Source organism: Chinchilla lanigera, unplaced genomic scaffold (genome assembly GCF_000276665.1).
Source record: "Chinchilla lanigera isolate Chin_1 unplaced genomic scaffold, ChiLan1.0 scaffold00004, whole genome shotgun sequence".
In the NCBI taxonomy this organism is placed as follows: domain Eukaryota; kingdom Metazoa; phylum Chordata; class Mammalia; order Rodentia; family Chinchillidae; genus Chinchilla; species Chinchilla lanigera.
The window spans coordinates 26,811,574-26,836,686 of NW_004955405.1; the positions used below are offsets into that span (position 1 = coordinate 26,811,574).

Consider the following 25,113-nt stretch of genomic DNA (forward strand, 5'->3'; position numbering starts at 1 on the left):
ATCAAAACCGTAATGATATACTACTTTATACCTACTAGCATAGCTATACATAAAAAGACAGATGATATTATTGGAGAGGATGTGGGTCAGCTGAAGTCCTCATGAGTTGCTGGTGAGAAGTAAAATGGTACAGCTACTTTATATCTAGTGCAATTGTGGGTCTTACAGTAACTATATGCTTAACATTTTGGAGAAGAGTTTGAAAGTCCACATATTTGCTTTCTTCAGCCACTAAAATGGTCAAACATTTTTTAAAAAAAAAATAGCATCACCAAATAAACCAGCAATTGTAGGTCTGTACTCTTGATAATTGAATATTTTTGTCCACACAAAAACATGGACAAAAATGTTCATAGTGTAAGCACTCACAGTAACCAAAAAGGGAAGAAACTTAAATATTGATGAAATTAATGGGTAAACAAAATGTATTGCCTTCTATGGTGGATCAGTGTTAAATGGTAAACTTGTAACACCCAGCTGAACTGAATTAGCCTGGTATTAGGTATGGAAGGTCCACCTGAGTATTGTTGTCAACAGCATAAAAAGAGAACTGGAGGGAAAGATGGTGTGCTCTTGGTTCTCCTGGAGAAACTTGTCATGCTGGCTTTTCTGATACGAACTTGGCTGTTATTATTGGAGGAACTCAGGTCCTCGCTGTTGCTGAGGATGTCTATGGCTCTCTTCAGGAGAGCTCTGGTCCTTACCTTAAGCATCACTTCCAGGCTCCAGTGCAGATCCCTCAGCCTGCTGGCACAGCTCCTTCATCCTGCTGGCACAGACTTTCTAGCTTCTACCACTGACCTTTGGGCCTACCCAGTGCAGATTCTTGATACAGACTTGCAGGAGACATTGTCATGGGCTCTAGGCCTCCAGCTGGACTCATAGAGGACATTGCCATGGGCTCTAGCTCTTCAGCTGGACTCTTGCAAGATATTGCTGTGGGATCCAGGCTCTCAGCTGGATTCTTTGGGTTTCTGGTGTGTGGACAGATCTCCTGCACTCTTTTGCATTTGACTCTTCGGGTGACTACTATAAAATAATCTTATAAATTGTGTGTCCTGTATTAAATATTTCCCCTTGTAAACCCTGACCACAACAGTACTTACTGGGTTAGTATTATCCCTTAGTTATTGCAGGCTGATCAGGCCTGCAGTCTCCCAAATGAGTGGACAGTGAGGGCTTAAATAAATGAGAAAATTGAAATGATTTTAGGGCTCCAGCAGGGTTCAACCCTCTCCCAAAATTCCAGACTCTCCTGGGAAGCCCATATTTATTTGGCTTTCAAACAAAGGAGGGGGGTACTGAAGAAAATACAGGAATCTGGGCAGGACTTGGGAATCCCTCTAAGGACTTCTCCAAGTAATACTTTATGTTAATTTAGGAGAACTTTGTTATCTCCAGGAAGGCCTTCACTGCATTCAGCTACAGTCTCCTTTTAGTTAATTGGGGTTGGAGGCAAAAGTCCCCAATTATGGCCTTATCTTGGCTTTTGAGGCATCCCAACTTCACAGGCCAGTACAGGCCTCAGCAGGGACCAGTAACCCATATAGGTTCACTTATTGTGAGTCTGCTGCCCATCTCTGGACAAGGTGCCTAAGCTTCAGACAACTCCCATGTAAACGTGGAAAGCCAATTGGTTAGTATTAAATTCTACTCAGAGCTGCTTCATAGTGGTCTCCATCAAGTACTGGCCCAAAAACAGACATGAGAATCTGTGGAGCAGAATAGAGGATGCAGAAACAACCTCGTACATTCAACTATTTGATGTTTGTCAAAGGAGCCAAAACACTGGAGGAAAGACAGACTTTTAAATAAATGGTGTTGGGAAAATTACTTATCCACATGCAAAAGATTGACTCTAGACTCATATCTTTCACCATGTACTAAACTAAAATAGAAATGGATCAAAGAAGAGAGAGATAGGGGGGATAATCTAAATGTTAAATGTTAAAACAGAAACACTTAACCTGCTGGAAGACAAGATAGGAAACTCTTGAAGTAATAGTCATAGGCAAAGACTTTCTGAAAGAATCTCAGTTGCATAGGAAACACTTCCAAAAATGAACAAATAGGATTACATTAAATTTAAAAGCTTCTGTATAGCAAAAGAAACAACCAACAGAGTGAAAATGCAACTGAAAAAGTGGGTTTCATAGAAGACTATTTGCTCCATGGATTCAGGGGAAATAAGGATGGTTTTGGGATGATTTGAGCACATTACATTTATTGTTCATTTTATTTGTATCATTAAATTGTAAAATACAATGAATAATTATGCTAAAATAAGGATTGGATTCTGACTTAAAGCACACCACCAGATGCAGCTATACAATTGAAATACATCAACTCACTGCCACTGTAAAGCCTGACACCAGATGAAGCTTAGTGGTTACTTGCCACTCACTGATGGAGTTTTGATATGCATCTGAAACCAACTGGCTCATTATGATCTTGGTGTAGTCAAACCTTTCTGTATTTGAATCTGCTCCTCAGTGCTAGAATCACTGCCTCAGCTCCACCTAAGATCATTACCCATTAGGTTCTCATTAGGAACATGCAGCCTAGATCCCTCTTGTGTGCACTTCACAGTAGCATTCACACTCCTATGAGAATCTAGTGCTGTCACTGACCTGACAAGAGGCAGAGCTCAGGCAGTAATGTAAGTGGTGGGGAATAGCTATAAATGCAGATGAAGTTTTGCTTCCTAGCCTGCCAATCACTTCCTGCTATGTGGCTTGGTTCCTTACAGACCATGGACCAGTGTTCTGGTCAATGGCCCAGGGGTTAGGGACCCCTGCAGTATAGGATACTGTAGCTCAACTGCATGAATTATACTAAACATGTTATATTGCCACTACTAATAGTAATAAAATCACTGTCTTGATTAATATTTGCTAACTCCAGCAACTCTAGCTGGGTTCAAACTGGAAAGTATATTCTTTATCTAATGAGGGTAGTGGCTATTGTAGAAACTATTATGAAAATATAGCTCCAGTGTTAACTGATTATTGAAATTATTATGATAAACTATAAATGTGAAACTGTTAAGAATCTTCTTAATTTTTGAAAGTTGTAAACTGATTTGGAAAGATTTTTATTTTTTATTTTTTTATTTTTATTTTTTTGGTTTTTCTCCAGTACCAGGAACCGAACTCACGACCTTGCGCTTGCCAGGCAAGCGCTTTTGCCACTGAGCTAAATCCCCAGCCCTTGGAAAGATTTTTAAACTATATGAGACATGAAGGTGGGGAGAAAATCATTTCTGGATTGTGATGGCGTTTACGGGAGCTTCAAGATAGCCCACATTGTTCTCACCTGAATGAAGAAACATTTGAGCCACCCTGATTCTAGGCAGATTAGGATCAAAATATTGGCTTTGACATCAATATGGTAACAATAAAAGATCTGACTTAATTGTACAAGAAATTGGGTTGCTAGTATGTCCTGTATTGAAACTGAACTCTTCTCCCCCAATCCAGCCCTTTACCCCAGCAAAACAAAAGTTAGCCTCCAGCCAACAGAACAAAGTAGATATTCCTTGTTTGGAGAAAGGGAAAGAGAGAAAGAGAGAGAGAGAGAGAGAGCATGCATGTGAGAGAGATACGGGGGAGTTAATCTAAGTTCCTAGACTTCTATTTTCTTTATTAGACAGAAATTTTTTAAATGCTGCCTAGAGATATGCAAATGTAACCTACTCATACATTACCTGATTTAGTATCACCAGTTACATAATCATTAATTGACTTTTCTCCTCCTGCTACTGACTAACTCTTCAGACAGCTCTGTATTATGGGAGGGCAAAGGAAGTGTAGGAGCAGTCAGGGCTATTAGTCCTGGGAAGTGCCTCCACGTGGAATCCTGAGCTAGATAATTAGTGACTCCCCCCGCCGCCCAATTGGATTTGGTCCATGAGTCTGCAGTTGTGTTCACTTGTCTCAGCTCCTGACTTCCAATGTTTATAATTCAGCGGAGGGATTAATATAAGGCATTAAATACACTGACGTGCTACCAGCACTTTGGTGAACTACTCAATATAGCACTAAGGTCCACAGCAGAGAATTCTACTAGGGGTAAGGTTGGGGGCATAAATGAGGACTTTCCTACCCTGATGTCTCAACTTCTGCTGAGGCCTCAAGACATTAAGTGGTCACCAGTCCAAACACGGGCATCTGAAATGGATAGACATTTCTCAGATGAAGAAGTACAAACAGCAAATAAGTATATGAAAAAATGTTCAACATCACCCGTCATTCGAGAAATGCAAAGTAAAAGAAGACCAAGATCCCGTGTCGCTCCAGTAAGAATGGCCATCATCAGTGAATGAACCAATAACAAATACTTTGTTATTAGGAAAAGGAACACTTGGATTGTTGGTGGGAGTCTGAACTGGTTCAACCACTATGAAAATCAGAATGGAGATTCTGCAAAAAACTAAAACTAAGCATTCTATATGACCCAGCTGTGCTCTTTGTAGGTATCTTCCCAAAAGAGTTAAAAGCATCGCACTACAGTGATATATGCACACCCATGTTTACAGCAGCACAATTTATAATAGCAAAATCTTGGAAACAGCCCATATGCTCATCAACAGATGAGTGGATAAAGAAAATGTAGTATTTATATACAATGGAATACTACTCTGCCATAAAGAAGGATAGACAAGTCATTTTTAGGTAGATGGATGCACCTCAAAACCACAATTTTAAATGAAATAAATCAGATACACAAGTTTAAATATCACATTGTTCCTCTTGTCTGAGAAACACAAGAGGCATGTCTTAACTACTTTTCTCTCATCGCTGAGACAAAATGCCTGATGCCCAAAATTAAGGAAGGAAAGGTTTATTTAGCTCAGTTTGTGGAGGTTTCAGCCCATATTCATCTGGCTCCAAGGTAGAGTGGCACATGGCAGAGGGCAATAGTTCATGGAGGTGCAAGACAGCAAAAGCAACAGGAGCAAAAAGGGAGGAGCAGCAGAGAGCAGGCCTCTTTCCCTCCCTTATATTGTATGCAGACTACCAGCCCCAGGGCGGGTGCAGCACTCATGCCCATAATCCCAGCATTGGATTATGAATCAGTAGCAAATTCTAGAACCCACCCCCATGACTGTGTGAGGCTGTGGGGGGGGGGACATCTAGATGCAACCATAACAGGGTGATTGAGCAAAGTGGAGGATAGACATTAGGAAGTAGGAAGAACTGTTCAAATGGGAAGGGGAACGAGGGGGACGGATGTGGATGGGAAGGGAGAGAAAAAGGGTTACAGAAGGAGAAAAACAATGGCAACAAAGCTTATGTACGTGGGGAGAGGAAGAAGGGTTCAAGGGAGGGGAGGGGAATAGGAAAAAAGCATTAAGATATATTACATACAGATACAAATTCCCTATGATGAATGCAATCATTATGTATGGCAAATATGTATAATAAAAATAAGTAATGAAAAATAAACAAACAGTCGGATGCTTCTGCAGTTCTCACGGGAAGGGCTGAAGCACCGGTACCGGTCCGGGACTTTTGAGCTGGGAGCAGCAAACCAGTTGCTTCCTGTGGTGGGAGTAGGGGGAGAGAAGCTTTAATGTAGAGTGACTTTTAAAAGTATGACTATTCCTCAGAAATGGATCTTTTAAAATTGCCGGAATGAAACTATTTTGCAGTCAGAGGTGACTGGAAGACATCTGTCAGCAAAAGCACAGAGAGACACAGGGCTTCTCCCCTACCGCTAGCATCCCGCTGAGATTTCATCCGGAGACGGGGCAGAAGTAGCCCTTTAGGAGAGTTTGATTGGGCAGAAGAAGAAAATAATTAAAGTGTTTTTAAATTGCACCCTGTGAACGCTGCCTTCTCATTAACTGAAAATGTTACCTATGTTTTTAGTTGGCGTCACTGAAATAAACCATCTCACATGCGTTTGCATTACAACTTTGGGCCCAATTTGCTCAAGACCACAGATGTGTTTGCAAGGGATCTTCTCGGCTCTGGCCTCCGTCCTTGCTCCTTTCTTCCTAAGACTGGCCGTGTTCTTGGCGACAAGGTCCTGCAGGAGGCGCAGCCCTGTACTCCCGGCGCACCCTTGAAGGGGACAGCATCGGTCCCCACAGCCACGAACAGAAGTCCACAGCTGCCTGCTGGTAGAATGGCGGTAAAGACATCCCTCTAACCAGGGAAATGTTCCGTGTGGGTTGACTTAGGTCTGTACTCATAAACCCGTCAGTGGAACATAATGTAACTACACAGAATCCTCCGCAGACACTACAGAAAAGGCGAAACCAACCACATACATAGCTGCTGCTTAATAACATAGAAATAGGAGGAAAAAACAGAAACAAAACTTTTGTAAATAAAGGGGAAGAGGAGTTGAAGGGAGGGGAGGGAATGGGAAAAAAGAAGTAGCAAGATAGATCGTGTACAGGTGCAAACTTCCTATGATGAATATTATCACCATGTATATCTAGAATGTGTCAATAAAATAGGAATTAAAAAGCCCCAAATAAATTGCATAGGCGTCAGTAAGCAGGGAGAGAATGTACCAGGGATCAAGACAGACGTGCGCTCTGAGGTGACGTCTGTAAAGAGGACCAGGGCTTGGACTGAGTGGGGCCAGGGTGCGGAGTGTGCTGTGGAACACGTCGGGACCCTGCAGATGGAAATTCTGCCGGGAGAATTCCTTTCCTTAGGTCCAGAGAACGTGGGAAACGACACCAAGGTACCCTCACCCAAGGGTCCGCGTGATAGGAGCTGGGACCCTTGGTGAAGGGAAATCGCCTCCTCCCTGCAGCCTGGCTAGGAGGGGCCTGGGTAAATAATGTCCCAACTTGCCTCCTCTCTGTCAAAACTGGCGGCTTTCACTTGCTAAACTAAAAACGTGAAGGGGAGTCCCCCAGAGCAATCGCCACAGATCAGTATCGTGGATCCAAGAAAAGAATGAGAAAGAAGTGGAAGTTAGACTCCCAGGAACAATCAGAAAATACTCGCAGAGAAGGGCGGACAAACATTCGGAAGAACTGGGAACGATCAGAACTCAGCCTGTGGCAGGTGGAGCGCCACGGAAAGGTTGACGGTTAGGAGCACTTCTGTCCTCTAGAGGGCGCGCGAGGATTGCTCGCCTTCTACTCTCTTCCCAAGTAGGAGAAAAGGGACGCTGAGCGAAACGGACTCAAGAGAGAGCCCTTGGCTAGCGGACAGGGCTAGGAGCAAAGCGGTTGCCCCCGGAAGGGGAACTCTACCCTCTGAGCTTAGAGTGCCCACACTTGGATTGATCTCTAATAATAAAGTAAACAAAGCTAATACTTAGTGTTTACCACGTGCTCATTCCTGGCCCAGAGCAGCTCTTTGAGCATCATTAGGTTTTAGAGACTGACAGAGTTTGGATTTGAACCCACTTGCACAGTCTCTGCTCCATTTCGCTCCCGCTTTGCCGGTTTAGTCAGCAGGGTCAAAGGAACCTAAGAAAACCAGGGCAGGGCCCATAGACAAGCAGACCAGGGGATGGGGCCGGCAGCGCTTGTCCTCGCTTCACGATCTTCAGCACATGCATTCCATGCCCGGACACTCAGTACCTGCCAGGCTCTGATCTGCGACCAAGGACACCCAGGTGAACAAAGCGTGCGGCACCACGGTGCAGGAGGAGCCCCGCTGCGCAGCTTTGAGTGCCGGGTCTGCTATGTACTATCTGTGGGGCCCAGGAAATTTCGCTTAAGTCATTTTAACTGCCTGTTTCCTTCGTGCAAAAATAGATAAGGAGAAGTTGCAAAGCCCTTAGAACAACGCCTGGAAGGTCGTTCGTGTCACGGAGCTGTGTGCTTTGCTGCTCACCACACACCGTCAACCTGTGGAGCTGCTTGAGGGGCGAGAGAGACCCAGAGGAACAAGATCAGTTCCCGGCTAAGTGCAAGGGAGCGCAGCAGGTCACCCACCCTTCGACTTCAGCAAGGCCCAGGGCTGTGAGAGCACAGGGACTTCCGGAGGCTGCACTTGGACCAGCCCAGCTTTAGAGTTTGGGCTCCAAGCTCTAATCCAGGGGTGAGAGTTTTTTTGCCTGGGGTTCCAACTCTGAGCGGTTGATGCTGGCTGCCTGAACCATTGTGTTAAGAGAGATTCTCAGACTGAGAGCAGAGTGAGCAGGAAAGAATGCCGGCAGGGGTAGGTGCTGCCTGCCAGATTGAGGAGCAGAAGGCAGGAACATGGGTCTAGACCAGGGTTCTTTTACCTGGGATGTCCCTACTGCAGCAGGGGCTGGGCAGGACCCAGAGGTCCCGAGTACACCCATAGGTTAAGGCGACCACCTCTCCCCGTCTTCCCAGGACTGTCCTAGTTGCAGCACTGCAAGCCCAAAGTCCTGGGGAAACCCCTAGATTTGCGCATCCCAGCTTCATAGATTTTCTTCTGGCGGACAACAGTTTAAAAACATAAAACAAAATAACCGTGAGCTCTTACCAGTAGTGGTCATTCTTTCTTTCTCGGCCAATTTCAGCCTGTGGAAATGCATCTCAGTCAGGCCTAAGGTAACGTGCCAGCCTTTATAGCCTCAGAATTTCCCCCACTTCACATAGCTGACCTCTGTCTCCTTTGTGTCTCCTTTCTCGGCTATTTTCCCTAGCAGGAAACAGATGGCACCCTAAAAAAGGGCTTAGCTGAAATGAATTGCACATGGGGATTATTTACAGAGGTGTAGGCAGGGTTAATGGAACCAACAAGAGCTGAGGGTACACCCAGGGATTAGTCCTTACCACTGGAGGTCTGCAGGGACAGGGAGGACAGGCTGTTCCCAGCAGTGAGAAAGTGGGAAGTGTGTAAGAGAGGCCACCGTGCTGCACCCTCTGTCCGAACTGCGGCGGCACCCGGAGAAGGAAAAAGGAAATCATCAAAATCCTTCCCGTGCTCTCCCCCTGCCCTCTGGCCTCTGGTGGAGGGCAAGAGAAAGCAAATGCAACAGTGGTTTCGGAGGCTCAGCCTCTAGACCACAGAGCGTGACAGGAAAGGGCAGGGTACAGTTCTAAGAATAACCATCAGGCCACCTTGTTGTCCCTTGGCTTCCATCCTGGTCCCTCCATTAACTAAAGAAGCTCGGGTTCCTGACCCAGGGAAAATGCAGCTATCATATAATCCAGAAGTCACAGAGTCCCGTGATATTCTTTCCTGGAACCTAAACTGTACCACTCATTACTTGCAAGGCAGCAGAGAAAGGAACAGTTAGAACAAAATAAGGAGGCACATTCGAGCAGATCTCATCTGATCGGGACACCCTTTTTCCACCAGTCATTCCAGCACTCCGGGCACTGAGCTGGCTCCTTGAACGTGAAGGCGGTGTGCTTACTCCCTGAGCTGCACCCAGCCTTCACTCCCACAGGCTCCAGGTCCTGCGTGGCCCTGCCCTTGATGAGTAGTTGCTGTTTCCCAGAGAGCGTTGCTACTGGACGTGTGAGTCCAGTGAATCTGATGGGCTCCAGGCGTAGGGCTGGTCTCATTTTGTAGCAATAATTCGAATGCCTCCCCGCAAATTAAAATCAATCACTCGGGGCCATACAGACACCCATGTCTCTGCCCTGTATGATCACGTATGGAAATACTGGCAGGAGCATAGACAGGAAAAGGAAAATTTGCTCCAGAATATGCAATTATTCCCACGAAGACAAATTCCTGCCCGTTCCATAAAGAAGCAGCCTAATGTAATCAGCCTGCCTGGCTAATGCCCCTAGGAAATGGTGACAAATAAGAGCTCAGCGTTGGCTCCTGTTCTGGAAATCGGGATGCTCAGCGGTGGCAGCGCTAGATCAGTGGTGGCGAGAGGAAGTCCACATTCTCGCTGTACTACGTTGGCTCCATTCCGCTTCCCGGACCTCTGGCCAGGAACCTGTGTCCAAGTGTAGACATACCTCATCTTAGGTCTATTCGTGCTGCTGTAACAAAATTCTACAAGTGAGGCGGCTGACAAACAACAGACGTTTCTTGCTCACAGCTTTGGAGTCTGGGCGGTCTAAGATCAAGATGACCCCATATTCTGCATCAACTGTAGGCCCAGTTGCTGGTTGGCAATGGCACTTTCTGTGTCCCCACATAGAAGGAAAGATGAACTCTCTAGCACCTCTTTTACAAGGTGCTAATCCTATTTGTGAGGGTCGTGCCTCTTCCCACCCCCAGCAGCCCCTCTCCTAGTGCCATCCCACTGATGATTAGGTTTCCACAGACGACTTCTGAGGGGAGTAGAAATACTCAGACCATGGCAGCTAGGGAAGGAGCCTCGCTGACAACCAAGGGATAGGTAACCCAGGCCACCTCCTTACACAGCCTTCTGTAGAGTAGATGTCCCGGGGGAAGGTTTAGTGTGGGACTGTTCAGATAGCCTCAGGGATTGTAGGCTTTCTTAGAGGTCCACCATATAACTTCCATTCTTGGTGCCAATCTTTCAAGTCTGCGAGAGGTTGACCAACCCATTTTCCACTACCTAGGAATTTCATGAAACCTCAGGTTAGCTCTGATTTTAAGCTAAGTGGCCCACTGGATGGACTGCCTAAAGCTCTGTCTACTGGGAGATTTCCCTCAGACTTGCAGGGCTACCCTATGTGGATACATCCTGAAACCAGCCAAAGCCCCTTTCTTTCTCGTTAAATGGTCATAGGAAATTCCCCATGACATCAAAAGCATAGTTTGAGGGGAAGGCGGGAAGCAGTAAGAAGATCTGAGTCATCTGCTTATGCAGAAAAGTGCTGAAAATAGACCAGGAGAGGTGAGGGGATAGAGAAGAACAGCTCACTTGCATATGTGCAGTTCTTTACCCTTCAGCTAAAATAAAATGAATCTTCAGCAAGCTTCTGCTTACTTTGCATGAGAGAAATCCTAATAAATATAAAAGCATTAATATTACAAGCCAATAAAGCAATAAAGGAATATCTTGGCATATATTTCTGACAAACAGTATATTTCACGGTGCTTCCTAAATAAACTTGAGGTAAAAGTAGATTTATGTAATATCTATATTCAATTGATTTTATGCCAGGAAGTCTATTTTGAAGTGTCAGTTTATGATAAATTCTTTCTGTTTGTTTTTTTTTAAATACAAGTTCCATTTTTATATTTTCTTGGTGAAGTGTGAAAACCCAGACTAATTATATAAGATTAGTTCTTAATAAGCATAAATGAAACTATGGGAATCCCATTATAAATTTTAAATAAAATGTGGTTAAACTAATTGATGAAACTGGATGTCAAGAAGGGAAGCAAGAGGACCATCTGGGGCTAGGAATGTTGTGCTTGCTTCTCTGAGTATTGGTTACACGGTGACTTCATTTTGTGAAATTACCACAAGCAGTGCATTTGTGATGGATGTAATTTTCTGTGCATATGTTGTACTCCCATAAGGAGAAAAATGATGTGGCTTCATTGATGCTGACTTGCCTGTAAAAGTTTCCATAAACTAGAAACCAGATGAGAAGATGTCAAGAAATATTGCACAACTAGTGTATTTTTCCAGCTGAAGAGTCCAGCCATCAGAGACATGTATGGAAGGCTCAGAGCACAGGAGACTGATTTAGAGATAACATCATTTTATGGGGAGAATGACATACCACACTAACAATTTATTGACAAAATAAATGTCTACTGGGCACCTACTATGTGTCAGACAATAATCTAGACCATTGAGATTCCATGAAGGAGCAGAGCAAGTGGAGCTCTTTGTCCTTGTGGGACCCATGTTTAGTAAGGAGAAAGAGTTAATTCACAACAAACAAGGAGTAAGTTACACGTTAAAAGGCGAGGGGTCTACTCAAGAAAATAGAGCAAGTAATGGAGATGAGGTGTATTGTGGGGAAGATTGCAATTTTAAAGAGGATGTTCAGGTGTCACTCTCAGAGGGTAGTACCTAAGCAAAATGTGAAGGAAAGGGTATCAGCCATGTGCATAGCTGGCTGGAGAAGAGTAGTTAGGCAGAGGGAATGGTAAGGCAGAAAAGGATCTGACAAGTTCAAGACAAAGAAGTTGGTGTTACTGGGATGAAATGAGTAAAGGAAAAAGGAACCGATGTGGAGGGCAAAATGTGAAGGCTGTTGCAAAGTTTGGATTTTATTTTTAATGAAATAGGGTGGCCTTTGAGGAATATGAGCAAGAGAGGGGCATGAGGTGACTCGCTGGGGCTATTTGAACCAAGACTGTGGGGGGAGAAATAGTAGTAACAAGCAGAGCAGGCAGGAGGCTATTGCCATAATCCAGGCGAGGAGGATGGAGGTTTGGGTCAGCCTTACAGTGGCAGAGATACCAAGGGTCTCTCAATAGACTGTCACTGAATTGACAGGCTGTTAAGTGTATGCGTTTAGCAGTCACGATAAACATGCAGATGGAAAAACTAGTTTCATATTAGAAATCATGGGGGTTATACTTCAAAACTAGATAACAAAGAAGACAGGAGAAAGTAGAACCAAGGTCTACGGCCTGGAGCACTCCAAGAAAGGCATCTACTAATACAGAAAGAAGGAACATCCAGTTCTGTCCTAGAGTATTTCAAGCCTGGGACAGGACTCGTTGCCTTAACACTGCTTACTACTGTAATAATTACCTCCCAGGAAAGTAAGTTCAAAGACATTTTTCCAGTTTCTATGCCAGGCCATGGTCATGAGTAATTGTGCTGTGCCTGGAACTTCCAAATTATTGCAAATTGTTGAGTGAATTGTGTCAGGGTTTGCGGACAGGCTGGACAATCTCTTGTTGCTTGAGGCACGATATTTGAAGTTGATCCAAGCTTCCTCCCCTTTGGAGCCCCAGGAACACGGGGGACTGATGCGTCAAAGTAGTTCCTATTTGGGACTGAGCTGGAAGCCAGCAGACTGCTCTGAGCAGTGCATCTCTTCCTTCTCCATGGTCTACTTTATACTGATCAGTTCTTGCTGGTCCTTAAATATCTACCCTTCAGAGTCTCTAACTCGCTGAATTTTTGGTCTGGATCATCTCCCCTTTGAATAGCTTGCTGTCTTTGTTTACTGAAGCCTCTTCCTGAAGTCCTCTCTTCAGAGAGGCCTCTTGCCACCTTGTCACCCGATAGCACACTAGTCTTCCACTTATATGACACTTACTGCCTCCCGCTAATATATTTATTGGGTTATTTGTCTCTCCCACTGAAATGTTTCCTTGAGGGAGGGACTTCTTTTGTTCTTTCTCTACCCTCAGTGTATAGATCTAGAACAAAGTATTGCCCATAGCAAACCCCTCAGTAGGTGGTAGTGTGTGAATGAATTCCAGTACCTCTGTCAGGCATGGTGATGATATCATTTAGGTGACTGACACTATGAATTTCCCACCATGTGGAAGGACTAGTACTCAAAATAAGTAAAGTCAAGAATGTGTGATCCCAGCAGACAAAACCCTGCTATCTGGTTGCTCTGATTAGGACTCTTAGGTTGAGAGCAATTCAATTCCCAAAACTTAAAATCCTAAACCTGCCAAGCTCCTGAGAGGTAGGACAGTGCCTTGGGTAATAACAACCCTTTTTAAAGCAGAGATTCCAGGGTGTTTCCCATGAGAATCATCTCTGGGCAAACACAGCATGTTTCAGTGTAAATTTAGCTTCTCGTTTGGTTTTAAAAGTCTGTATTTCTGTCTCAAATTATACCCAGACATCCCTTTCTCACCTTTAACTCTTGAAAAGTAGAAGCACTGATGTTTCTGACCTTACCCTGAACAGGACAGGAGTCTACTATAAAGGCATTTAGAGGGTGGTGTCTTTTCACCTGGATTATTGCTGTAGTCTCCTGTCTGGTTTCCTACAGAAACTGGATTCTCAAAAGACTCCCAGTTTGGGGACCTTATATTTTTGACTACACTGACTTTGAAAATTTCCCAAAGTACACACACACACACACACACACACACACACGTACACCCTAGAATTAATAGATTCAGACTGAAACCAGCCAACACAGTGGTACATTGTGTAGAGGTCGAGCTGTATTGTGACTTAACTCCATGAACACAAATAGAACAGAAATACAAGAACTCAGACTAGATATTTACATGGCCCAAAGGTAAGGATACCAAACACGCATAAGCCTATAAAGGACAAGAAAGGAGATAAGCAATAAGAAAGGTTTCAGGGTCTCACATCTCAGTCCTCTACTAGGAAGTAAAAGGGTTTTATTTCTGTCTCGAGCGTAGGCTTGGGCAAACCCAAGTCTTGCTCTTTGTGGTGGGCTTATGAGCAGGGTAAATGGAAAACGGGAAATTCCTGGCAAGCTCAGGCTTGGAGATGGTACAAAACAACCTCAGTAAGTATAGTGTGTTTCCTTCTTTCCTGAATCCATACTAACTTGCCCAGTAAAACTTTCTTTAGTCTTTTACTGATTCCAAAACTATTTTAATTTTTGCCTTTCACTTCTTATTTCCTTTCCCACAGATGGTACTGAGTAAAATAAAAGCCTGTAAAACTAAAGCTTAAAAGACTTTCTTTCCTTTTTTTGGCTTTAAAATATTTCACATGACTACATGATACTCCCACTTCACCTGCCCACACTTACATTTTCCCTCTTCCCAGCATTAATAGTCTAAACTTTCACTTAAGCAGGAAGTTTAGAATAAGAAACTTCATCTATCTTCTTTTCTTTTTGTCTCTTAAAAGAGTTTTAAAAAACAATTGAAGGGGTTTTGATTCCAGCTACAGTGGAGTACACATACTCACTCCATCCTGCTTCTTCCCAGCAGGGTTCTCTCAGACTCAGCAGAATTTCCCAGAATTACATGGGGCATCTTAGGGTTCTAAAGAGGAAGTAAGGGGCAGGGATACTGGAGAAGATGAAAATGGTGTGTTTGTCACTCCTCCCCCCCTAGTCCTTGAAACGAGCTCAAGTCTGCCTGAAACTCAGAGTGAGCACTCATTCATGGGCAGAGGGGGCTCAGGAGACTTCCTCTACTTCCGGCTCCAAGAGAAGAATGGGAATTCTTAACACCCAGAAAGAAACCATTACTTTAAAACTTTTTCCTTTTCTCCAGTCTCTCATGTTCTTTAGCCACCAAGAAGTATGAAAGTGTCGGCAGTGGCAGGCCCACACAGGATCCAGAACTCTGAGAGAGGGGTCACTACACTCTTGTTGGATAAACTGTGAGCCCACAGGGATGTGCAGACTCCTGTGGCTTTCTCTCTCTGTGTCCTCTCACCTGTTGGTCCAAGGTATGAGCAATTGCCTGAAGCACAGAATAGGGTACAGTGGTGCCTTGTTTCATGAACTTAATTAGTTCCACGATTCTGATCACAAACCAAATCAAATTTCCCCATAAGGTGCAATATAAATAAGATTAATCCATTCAGAACGATATGCATATTTTAACCACAAAAATATGAAACAAAGTACAGCCCAGTATAGTACAAAGAGAGAGAATACTAACCTTACTTGAGGTGACTTCTGGTGTGAAGGACAGGAAGGTGGGTGGGGAGGAGGTTTTTGTTCAGAGGGAACGTCCTTCTCCAAAAGGACTTTGGGGAGATATCCTGCAGGAGTTTCCTCTCTTCTTTGTCTCTCAGCTGCAGGGTCAGTTTTGATGAAAAATCTGTCTAATATCAGTTTTTTCTGCACTGCAGAACCTTCCAGAAATGAGAGACCATGTTATTGTTTATCAGATTCAGCACTTTGTTCATTATAGTTAAGTTGGGGTAGTTGGTGCTTCTTAAAGAAATCCTGGAGCTCATTCCTTTTTCCATAATGGACTGGTCATATCACTGCTAACCTCCTCCTTGTCTTCCTCTTGCTCAGTAGAATGCTCCTTAACAAGTGCTTATGCTGCTCACTCCAGCGTTCAGCAAATTCTTCTGTTGTCAGCTCTTCCTTATGATCCCCAACAAGCTCCTCTATGTCTGCACCATTGATGTCCAGACCCATTCTCTTACCCATGGACACAGTCTCCTCCAGTACCTGTACAGCAGACCCTTCCAAGTCGCATTCCGTGACACCTTCTGTTTTTTTTTTTTTTGGTTTTTCTCCGGTACTGGGAACCGAACTCACGACCTTGCGCTTGCCAAGCAGGCACTTTTGCCGCTGAGCTAAATCCCCAGCCCCCGTGACACCTTCTGGCTACAGTTTCCTCCAGGCAGAGTTTAAGGTCTAGTATGAGACATCTTCCCAGGCTTTGTCACTGAGGTTGACCTAGTAGAGGACATTGAAATATTTCTTCTGGAACTCTTTCAGAGTCAAGGATGTCTCTTTAGTGATATTCAAACACCTGATGAAGAGTGCCTTTGTGTACAACTTCTTGAAGTTGCAGATCACTTGCTGGTCCGTGGGCTGCAGAAAAGGTGTCGTGTTGTGGAGGAGGAATGTAACATTTATGAAGTCATACTCAGTGTCCATATCATCCACCAAGGCTGGAGGGTGTGCTGGGGCATTGTCCATCAGAAGAAGACACCTTTTCAGGCAGTTGGTTGTCAGAAAAATATTTCTTAGTGATGGGTGTGAACACCTCACCAGCCATTCCATGAACAGCTGCCTTGTGACCCCAGACAATTTTGCATTGTCCCTCTACATCACAGACAGCATGGCCTCATTCGCATTTTGTTCCTTGAAGAACGAGGGGTCTGGGAATGGTGCACCAGTAGAGGCTTAATCTTCAGACCAGCACTTGTGTTCACACACAGCAAAAGGGTCGATCTGTCCTTCATGGGCTTGTGCCCTGGTGGTGCCTTTTCCTCCTGTGGGATGCAGGTTCTGTTCAGTGTCTTCTTCCAGGAGAGCCCTGTTTCATCGCAGTTGAGCGCTTGTTGAGCAACATATTTTTCTGCTTTCATGAATTCCACAGTCTTTCTTGTAGGCGTCTGCAGCAGCCTTGTCAGAACTGGAAGCTTCACCACGTCTTGTCACACTGTGGATGCCATTTCTCCGGTGGAATTTATCAAACTACCCCCTTCTGGCTTTAAATTTATCACGTGTTGCACTTGAGGGGTTTTCTTGTAGTAAATCACTCTGCAATTCCCTGGCCTTTGCACAGTCCATCGCTTCACTAGCGCTATCACCTGCCAGCTGTTTCTCCTGCAACCACACTAACCGAAGTTTTCCACCTTTTCCAGCACTTGTGTCCTCCACTTGGTTAACATTGTGTCTCCTTTTGCCAAGTCAGCTCATTTGATGGCATCTTTATTCTTCAGAATAGTTGAAATTGTCAACTTTGCCGTCTTGTACTCCGAGGCCAGATCAGTCACATGAATACCACGCTCGTGCTTTTCTACAATGTCCTTCTTCGGTTCAGTGGTTATTTTCTTCAAAACCTTCTGCTTACCATTCTTGCTCTGTGGCTTCTTATTACCTCATTCTTGTTCTGCACCTTCTTGGGAGGCATGCTGGATTGAATAATACTATTCAGTACTGTATGTGTTAACAAGCCTCCCAGCAAGTGTGCATGGGTTTGTCTGCGACCATGATGTGGACCAGAGGAAGTCACAGCCACGTGTTAGTGTGGGGAAGATCGATGAGGCCATGTACACCACCTGATGTGGAGTTCGCAAACAGAAGCAAAATTTTGCTGAATGATTCTATTCATGAAGGGAAGTGTTCATGAACCAAGGTATTACAGTAAATCTACCCAAACCCCAGCTTCCTGACCAGAAAAGCAAAGACAGGAGCCCTAGGGAACCAGGAGATACCAGAGCTCACAGACAGAACAGCATGTGAGAGTGCAGCTCCTTAAGGACGTTTATGAACTCCTGGGCTCACCCTTGATTTGTACATGCCTGGATGTGAGTTTAAGCCACACAGACACTGAGAGCTGAACAGCAGGACTGATTGCTGACCAGATCCTTCACTGAACATTGTGGTACATAGATGTGGTGGATCTAAAGGGCTATGGAAGCTTTAAACCCTGGGCTGACACTGAAATTGTAACCCACACTCAAAACTAGGTGGAACTCACAGATGGATTGTCAGTTTCCTACCAAGTCAAAGATATTAATATTTTTTGTAGGATTTTAACAAGACCTAGAATCACATAACACAAAACTCAAGATGTCTAGAACACAAACCAAAAGCAGGCAGCATACAAAGAACCAGAGCATGATTAACTTGGGAAGAGATAATCAAGAGACATCAACACCGCAGAGACAGATACTGGGGTTACCCAACAAAGCCACAATAATGCTGCTATTGTAAAAATGCTCAGTCAAGTAAGGAAATAAATTCTTATACAAGTGCAAGGATAAAATTTCCCAAGCAAACCAACAGAAGATAATATAAAGAATACTTTGAAATGTTAGAACTGAAAAATATAACATAAAACTCACTGGACAGGCTCGATGGTAGAAAGAAGTTAAAGAACAAGGGAAACTCAAGGTAAAGCAATAGAAACTACTGAGTTTAATTAACAGAGAGAAAAAGATTAGGAAAAAAAAGGAATTCAGGGACGTAAGGAACCTAACCAACAAGTCAAACATTTGTGTCATCAGGATCTCAGAAGGAGAAGAATACAGGAGAGGAAGAAACGCTGCCTAGCTCCTTTTAGGGCGTAACATTACCTTGATAGGAAAACTAAAAAAGTACAAGAAATCTACAGGCCAGTATTCCTCATGAAAATGTGCAAAAATCAACAAAACCAAATTCAACAATGTGCAAGAAGAATAAGATAACATGGCACGTTAGAATTTATCCTGCAAGTGTAAGACTGAGTCAATGCTGAATACTGGACTATCCTGTCCATCATATTATCAGTGTTGGAGTGAAAAAAACCCACATGAATTACAGATGTAACACATACACCTGTAAAACTTTTAGAAGGATAGGATACTTTTCTTCACGACTGCAGAGCAGGGAAAAGGCTTTGTTAGGACACTACCTACACACTGTATAAAAGTAAGAATTTAATAAATTGGACTTATCAAAATTAAAAACTTTTTCTAAGCAAAAGACACTATTTAGACATGAGACCCTAGAGGCTGGAAGAAAATATCTGCCAATCACATTTCCAGTAAAGAACGTTTACTCAGCATATGTAAGCCATCCTCACATTTCAATAGCAAGAAAATAATTCAACTTTTAAATGGACAAAGGATTTGAATAGCTTTAACACCCAGGATACATGGATGGAAAACAAGCTTATGAAAAGGTACATGACATAATTAGCCATTAGGGAAAGCCAAGCTAAGTTCCTAGTTCATATCTATTAGAATGGCTAAAATAAAAAGAAAATACTAAAATAACAAATGATAGCAAAGATGTAAAACAACTGGAATGCTAATATTTTGCCCCAGGAAATGCACAAGGATTCAGGCTCTTTTGGGGAAAAAAACTTGGTAGTTTTTAAATAAAAGTTAACATATATCTATGACTACATCCGGTAATCCCATTCCTAGGTATTTGCCATAGAAAAATAAATAAGCTTACCCAAAAAACTCTGTACATAAATGTTTATATGGTAGTTCTATTCATAGTCACCGCAAATTGAAAACAACTTGAATGTTCTTCAGCTAATGAATGAACAAACAAACTGTGGTATATCTAAATGATGGACTACTCAACAGTATACAGAAATCAGCTACTTAATCATGCAGCAGCTTGGATGAATCTCAAAGGCATTAAGCGGAGAGCTGATCTTAAGAGGTTAGATTCCATTTATATGAAATTCTCTAGAGACAGCACCAGAGTGATAGGCAATAGATCAATGATTAGTGCTTTATTGGGAATTAGGCTGCAGGGGAGAGTGATGATAAAGGGATAAGATAAAGGACCTTTTCTTTTTGCCTGGGATGGAAACGATATGTTCTATATCTTGCTTATGGTGGTAGTTACATGAATTTATACACATGTCAAAATTTATAGAGCTGAACACAGGAAAGGTCAATGTCACTGTGTAAGTTTGTGAAATGGAAAAAACACAGAAGACTGCATGGATACAGCAAGCAGGCAGAGAAGCTCTGCTTTACTCCATTCCCCTTTCCATTGATCGGAGGCAGAGAACAGTTCAGGCAATGTCTTTTCAGATTTAGTCCTTGCGTGTTTGCTTGTTCCTGAGTCCTGTCAAAGCAGCCATGAAACCCGAGTCACCCAGCGCAGATCTGGAACAGATAGCTGGGGGAGAGGACAGGCTATCAGAAAGTTAATGACTTGGCAGGATGCCGTGGCTTCAGGAACAAGGAGGATATTCAAACCTTAATGGAAGTATTCAGCCCATGAGACAAGGAGACATGCTTTAGTTTTAATCAGTTTTTCCTGCATTATGTTCCAAGTGTTTACGAGGTCAGCAAATGACCAACTTGAAATTCTTAAGTTTACAGGGAAAAGAAGCTACTGTCTTTTTATGTTCCTGAAAACTGAATTCTCTGTGCAAAGCAGAACTGTGTGAGCGAAACCAAAGTGAGATTACAGGTTTGTTTTGTTGATTTTTCTTTTTTTGTCTCTCTGGGTGTAAGGTGTTAGGTATTGTACGCAGGGCTTTTGTGCTGAGCCCCCTAGACACTCCCTCTTCTAAATACATGTTTTATTTTGAGACAGGGTCTTGTTAAATTGGTCAACCTGAGGTCAAACTTGCAGTCCTCCTGCCTCAGCCTCCCAGAGTGGGGGGATTGCATGTGTGAACACCACATGCAACTTTGTTGATTCTTATTGTTTGTTAGAGTGAAGATCCCTGAGGACTTATCTGCCCCGTGCATAGTTGTTTCTGGCACCTAGCACGTACCAGGTGCTCACTTAGCCTTTATGAGATTAAATTGGATATTAGAAGGTGGCTTGGACTCACTAGGATTATCCTGAGGATCCCTTGTTCAGAACTGGGTTAGCAGTCATGGTAAAAAAAAGAGGAAGATACCCAGTAGGAAAAAAGAGGGTGCTTGTAAAATGCTTTCGACGTTAGCTTATCATGGTACAGGTCAGGAAAGACTTCTGCTAATGTGAGTTCTGTTCTGCTGCAGGCAGAGGAGATGGAGCGAGATCGCCCAGGAAGGCGGACAGTGGTGCTGAACCGCCCCTACCACGCAGAGCTGAAGAAGACACTTGTTGAAAATATTAAGTGACCTGGAACTTGCTTTAGCCTGGTGTGGTTCATTTTCCAGTTACCACTCAGGAAAAGCAGGTATTGAGAATACATGGGTGGGCTGGGGATTTAGCTCAGCAGCACAGCGCCTGCCTGGAAGTGCAAGGTTGTGAGTTCGATTCCTGGTACTGGAAGAAAAACAAACAAACAAACACAAAACAACACAAAAACAGAGAATACATGGGCGTTACTTCTGGACATAGCCAAGAACCTGTCTGGACCAGCGCTGCTTTAGAGAGCCTGCGATGCTGGCCTGCTGGCTTCATTTTTCTCCCTCTGCTCACCAGCTTCTTCCTCTTCCTTGCTTCTTCCTCTTCACTTGCTTCAGATCCCAGGGCTAACAGGCAGATCACTTAGAATCTTTCTAGTTCTAGTGACCTACAAAATCTCACTAGCCTGTTTTGAGGTGTCCAGCCCAGGCAGAGTCATGAATGCCATGGCCGATGTCTCAAAGTTCAAAAATGGCCACAAAAAATCAGAGTGTGAGGACAGGGTAGGTAGTTCTTCTCCCAAGGCTGTGAGGGGTAGGAGCTGATGTTTCAAGGATGGACTTTTCTTCTAGATTTTGCCCAATAGTACTTTGGTGACACTGTCCCTCTTGGTCCCTTCTATTACATAGCAGGTGGAGGCAGCGGACAAGGACCCGTCCACAAAGAACGACTGTGAGGCACAGCTTCTGCCCTTGGCGGCACACCCTTACCCCCTACGGAGCTGGCATGCTGCTCTCCTGCCTTGGAAGGAGCCCTGTGCTGTGTGTGTCTGGGGCAGACAGTGCTTGTTGGCTGAGACCATGAGTTTAGGATATCTGGGTTCCAATCCCAGCGTTGTCACTTGCTCTGTGATTTTGAATAAATAACTCATGCTCTGAACTTCAGTTTTCTTAATTAGAAAATGGGAATAATAGTCTCAGTTTATTTAAAAAAAAAATTCCAATCTTTCCAGTCTATCACCTAAAATCCCGTATGGCTTCCCAGTGCTCAGAATAAAATCCCAAATTCTTGCAGTGGCAGGTGATGGCCTATACCCTGCTCATTTCCTGGCCTTTCCCCAGCCTGGTTCTGCCTCAGCTACCCTGGCCTCTGGGCTCTCCCTTCAGGCCTGCGCCTACCTCAGGCTACTTGTTCTGGCTGAGACTTCTTCCCAGAGAAATCTTACCCCTGGCTTTAAGAGTCACACTGTGGCCTCTTTTGTGCTGGTGCCACGATTCTTCTATCTCCGAAGTCTTTCCTGACTACTCATTTGAAAACTGGAACTGCTCACCCTCTTTCCTGCATTCTAGATTCCGCTTACCATGCTCCACTTTTCCACAGCTCATATCCCTTTCTAAGGCAGTGCATAATTAATTACTGTCCTTGCTTATTTTCTCTCTCCCATAGCAGCACATAAGTCTCAGGGAATGGGAGTTCTGTGTTTTGCTCATTGGTTCATCTCCAGTACCTAGAACAGAGTAGAGAGGTGCTCAGGAGGGCTCTCTGGAGGAGCGTGCAAGTGAGTGTCAGCGCCCTTGGCTTTGTTCCCTTCCCCTGCCTCCTGAACTTTTCATGATTACAGAGGTTGCTCTCTCACTCTTATTTTTTCATTGATTTATTTGTGTCTTCAACAATTATGTGTGTGTGTGTGTGTGTGTGTGTGTGCGCGCACTCTGCAGCAAGAACTGGAGAGAGAGAGAGAGCAGTGAAAATGGCTAAGTCACAGCTGCCTCCTTACCAGACAGGTAGACAAAAAAAATTAAGCAAATAAAAACTCACTGTAATTGTAGGGGCCATAGGGCTGGGGATATAGTTCAGCGGTGTAGCACCTGCCTGGCTAGCACCAGGTCTTGAGTTTGATTGCTGGTACCAAAAACAAAACAGTGTATTAGGAGCCATCATTCACTAATGAAAAAACCAAGCAGGTGAGGTAGGGAGAGCTACTTTAGGCAGGACAGACAGAGTGGTGTCCCTGTAGAAGTGGCACTTGAGGAGTCTGAGAGAGGTGAGGGTAAGCATGAGGCCAAATGGAAAAGTACTACTCGCCAGAAACAGCCCAGCCCAAGGCCCAGCAGCAGCAGAATAATTAGCATGTGGCTGCCCTCAGGAAGCCAAACATTTGATGGTACAAAGTAGGGGCGGGGAGCGCCAGTCTTCCGACCAGCTGGCTCCCTGTCTCATAGGTGCCCAGAAGGAGGGCCTCCAGCATAAGGGGAGCCACAGGCGGGGAGCGCCCGTCTTCGGGCTGGCTTGCTCCCTGCCTCGTAGGCGCCCAGAAGGAGGGGTCCAGGAGCACGGGGAGCCATGGGTAGGGAGTGCCAGTCTTTGGGCTGGCTTGCTCCCTGCCTCTTAGGCGCCCAGAAGGAGTGCCCCCGGCGCAGGGGAGCCATGCGGCAGCCAGTGCTGTTCCGCGCTGGCCCTCAGGCTGGCCCCCACCGCTCAATTGAGAACAACCATGACACAGAGAAACAATGACACAATTGGCCCACCATGCACCGGCTGCAGATGCCCACCCACGGACATGTGTGAATCATTCAAACATGGAGAAACCCCTGGGAATACATGCCATGCAACGGGTCACTCTTGTTCCTGCCATTGAGAACCAGAAAGGTCCAGAGTCAGCGGAGGAGCAGCTGCTGAACAAGGACTCAGAGAACATGAGAATGCAGACTAAGCCCAGAGTCAGAGGTCCGGTGAACTGGGGTCACGAGAGCCACTTGGCAGCTGTAAACCAGGAGGACCTTGCACAATACCTGTGGAGACTCCCTGGAAGCCATTCTTCCCCTGACAGTAAAGGCTGTGGTGGAGCTCCGGAGAAATCTGCAGCGGGATTCCTGCTGCCTGTGTTGACAGTTGGGGAGAAGACAGTAACTGGTTGTGGGATCCCAATGTGATGGGAGGCTGGAGAGAAAACACTACAAAAAATGGCTTTTGCCCCAGATGGCTCACTTGATTTTTGACAACCCTTAAGCTGTAACTACTTGTTAGATCCTTCTTGCTTATCTCTGTCTTCCTGAGAAACCACTTTGAAGATACCACCATGTATTACAGCAGCCATTGATATTTTCCTACTAATCTATCCATAACTCTGCAATGTTTGTATTGTTCCTATCCTATTTAATAAATGGATGCATGTCTATTATTATGTGTTTCCTACAACAACCATTGAGAAAAGTTAATGGTTATTCAATAGGTCACTCATGTATAGCTCTATTTATTTTCTTTACAAGCCACTTTGAAGATACCAAAGAATAGTACAACAACTATTGATAATCTCTTACCTCTTTTGTCTGTAACCCACTATTGTGTATTTGTTTTCCTGAGAAACTATCTTGTAGATAACATATGTAAAACAATAACTATTGATAATTTCCTACCACTTTGTGTGTAATTTGGTAAGCGCCCCTATTATTATGTTATCCTTCTTTTACTCTTTAAAATAAAAAACAAAAACAAAAACAAACTGCCACCACCACACCTATGCCTGATCAGCGCCCCCTGTTGGAGAAGCTCACACCTCCTGGCCTACTGGGGCACTGTGGGGCTGTTGTTCCGACTCCCTGAGGGGTTCACAGCATTGCACCTGTTGTTCTTAGGTATTTTTCCTACCCACCTTGGCAGTTCTTTCAGACATTCATACCTCACTTAAACCAAAAGTAAGAGCAACAGCAACAGCTAAAACTAACAACAGTACAAGAAAATTACTGAAACACTTTCCGTGGCCCAGGAAACATCCTAGTTTTTTTTCCCTCATGTGTATACAAAGTGTAATAAAAATATGCTGTGTGCTTAAATAAAAATAATGTACAGCAGTAAAAGACACATTGCCATTAATCTTCTTTAATATTTGCTCTCTCTTTGAGTACAGTTATCCCATTATTCTTGCCACTTTCTGAAGCAGTTCTGGAAGTCTTTCCAGAGCTGTGCTGTTGTGGCTGTCTCAATGTGCTGAACTGATGCAAAACATTTACTTTTCATGATCATTTTGATTTTTGAGAAGGAGTCAAGAGTCACATGGTGCCAGATGGTGAAGACACACTGTCATGTTTTTGCGAGCCTACCTTTCCATTGATGGCACTGGGCTGCAGCATTCCTATATTTTTGATCACACCTTGTAAAGACACTCACAAAAAAGAACTTCCAGAATGGCTTCAGAAAGTGGC

At 44.1% G+C, this 25,113-nt stretch overlaps 1 long non-coding RNA gene across 1 annotated transcript; it reads left to right on the forward strand.

Annotated features, from left to right (window-relative positions):
• Nucleotides 1–7,491: 7,491 nt before the first annotated feature.
• Nucleotides 7,492–21,769, forward strand: LOC102015071. Its single transcript, XR_259397.1, has 5 exons — nucleotides 7,492–7,590; nucleotides 7,733–8,018; nucleotides 20,227–20,317; nucleotides 20,860–21,020; nucleotides 21,601–21,769. It is a non-coding gene; the product is annotated as an uncharacterized LOC102015071 (long non-coding RNA).
• Nucleotides 21,770–25,113: the final 3,344 nt, after the last annotated feature.